Source organism: Rhamphochromis longiceps, linkage group LG23, assembly GCF_057381845.1.
Source record: "Rhamphochromis longiceps isolate RC_006_pf linkage group LG23, R_longiceps_female_GT1.1, whole genome shotgun sequence".
In the NCBI taxonomy this organism is placed as follows: Eukaryota; Metazoa; Chordata; class Actinopteri; order Cichliformes; family Cichlidae; genus Rhamphochromis; species Rhamphochromis longiceps.
Window position 1 is genome coordinate 48,494,040 of NC_140578.1, and position 2,600 is coordinate 48,496,639.

The following is a 2,600-nucleotide window of genomic DNA, read 5'->3' on the forward strand; positions in this document are numbered from 1 at the left end:
AGAACCCTGCAGAGGATTAGGAATTTAGATTTGTGAGTTTCACATGAAGACTATAAATCTATAAAAACATCCTGCATGTACGTACACTACTGTAACACAACTCAATGCAAAAACAGAATCTATCGCACACAACAGTACTCTCGGAAACATGATCAGGGTGTGAAGTCTTTTTTTTATTGTCTACACGGTCTTTTTACAGTATTACACACAGTCACTGTGCGGCATCATGTCGCCGAGCTGCATTGGGCCACATCACCTCATCCACATCACAGGCTATATTGTCCCTTGCTAGGCACCGCGGGAAAAACGCCCTGGAATGGCGAATCCATCCCTGGAAGGCCTCCACTGGGATGTCAGCACAGGCCAGCTCCATTGCCCGTACGAGATTCTCTCGTGTGTATGGCTGTCTGTCATACACCTTCCATCTCCATGATGAGAAGAACTCCTCTATAGGGTTCAGGAAAGGGGAGTAGGGTGGCAGACAGACGTTTAAAAAGTGGTCACTGTTGGTGGTTAACCACTCTCTGATTTGGTGTGTTTTGTGGAAGCGGACGTTGTCCCAAATGATCACATACATGTGATGTGCTAGCCTAGGATGGTGTTGTTGACGGTCCAGGAGGATGTCTTTTAGCTCCTCTAGGAAGGTGAGGAGACGTTGGGTGTTGTAAGACCCAAGGACAGCATGCCGGTGGACAAGCCCCTCCGTACCCATAGCTGCACAAAGAGTAATATTACCCCCCCGTTGGCCAGGAACCTCAGTGATGGCTCTTTGGCCAATGATGTTACGGCCTCTTCGCCTTAGTTTCTGGAGGTTGAAGCCAGCCTCATCCAGGAAGAGGTACTCATGGGGTCTGGCCATCGCGTCCAACTGCATTATCCTCTGTGAACATGGAAAAGCGTACAGGTGTTCAGAACGGTCAATCAGGTAGCACAGTATTGTCCAGAAGTAATGTAGGCCACTAAGCAACACAGTATGTCCACTAACTGTACTGTGGACATTGATGTATACGTACTTGCACATTCTCGTAACGTTGTTCTATGTGTCGCGCAGAGTTGCGCTCAAAGGGAACCCTGTAGACCTGTTTCATCCTCATCTGTTGGCGCCGGAGAACTGGGTCTATTGTGGACACGCTGACAGCATCAATGTTCTCAAAGTTTACATTATCTGCAATGACTTTGTCTCTGATCTCTCGGAGTCTAATGCAGTTGTTCTCACGGACCATATCTGCAATGAGGGTTTCTTGTGCCGCTGTGAATATGGCAACCCTCCCACCTCTATGTGGCATTCTTTCAGCTCTAAAGAAAGAAACATGTGTTGTCAATTGACTGATTTATATGTAAAACTACATGTAAAGTAACAGACCACTTTCACAGGCCTGTAAAACTGTAGTGTGACAAAGAAAGCAATAGCGTACTATACCTGTTGTGTTGTCTAAATGCCTTGATAATGGTGGCCACGGTGAACCTACTCAGGTTTGGATGTACTCTTCGTCCCGCTTCAGCCATTGTCATGCCATGGACAATGACATGATCAATTACTCTTGCTCGCATATCATCTGTTATGATGGTGCGAGGTTGTCTTCTTCTCCCACCTGGACCTTCTCTTCCTCCTCTACTCCGAACTCCTCTTCTTCTTAGGCATTCACCTCTTCCTCCTCTGATCTCAACCCCTCTTCCTCTTTGGCCTGCAGCTCTTCTCCTTCCGCACGCTCGAATGCCTTCATCCATTGTGATTGTTTGGCATCTTCACCAAACTATGCTTTTATAGGTGGGGTCACATCATTAGCAACAGGTGTCTTCAATTTTGAGTCGTTGTGTGTAATGACTGACGCCAGGTGTGTTCCCTGTGTTCAAAGATTGGTGACTGTGGCAAGCATTTTGCATCACATGGGCTTTCATTTGAGAATATGAGCAGAGTTGTTTTGCAACATGTGTTTTAGCAAGGAAAAATGTGTTTAGATTTATGAGTACAGAGGGTTGTGTTTTGTGAATTGTGTCTTCATGTGACATGTGTTTATGGTACTGGAATATGGTGGCTACATTTAGTAAATGTGTTTAGACTACTGGTCATTTGGGTTACAGGATTGGCTTTTGTGTTTTAACATTTGAGAAAAACTGTATTGAGGGACTTTTTTCTGCCTGGAGATGGAAAGTGTCCGAAATCCTTCCATAGCTCCTCCAAGCTATGGAAGATGCATGACGAGATATAGCAGTTGATGCTATTCATGGCTGGATTCGCAATGCTAAGCGATATTTGACCTGCTGATCGGCCTGGGAAAACATTGCTTGTGATGTGGTGCTGTGGCCAGACAGCATCAGAAGAAAGGATGCAGCATAATTGTTATTTAGGTTTTTTTGTTTTGTTTTTGCTGTAACTGTATTCAGCTAATTCTTCTGTCGTCTGTATATGTAGACCACGGTATATCGAACTTCGTGTTGGTTGGGATGAACACTGTGTACATTGTTTTTGTGAGAAAAATACTGTAAAATATATTTGGTATATTTGTGTATTTTGTGTACAAACATTCTGAAATCTTTTACAATGCACTTCAATCTAGCAAAAAGCAGAAGAAAAGGTTGCAACATGTGTTTTCAATTTT

At 44.2% G+C, this 2,600-nt stretch overlaps 1 pseudogene; it reads right to left on the reverse strand.

Moving 5' to 3' along the window:
• Positions 1-250: 250 nt before the first annotated feature.
• Positions 251-2,081, reverse strand: LOC146642981 (uncharacterized; annotated as a pseudogene).
• Positions 2,082-2,600: the final 519 nt, after the last annotated feature.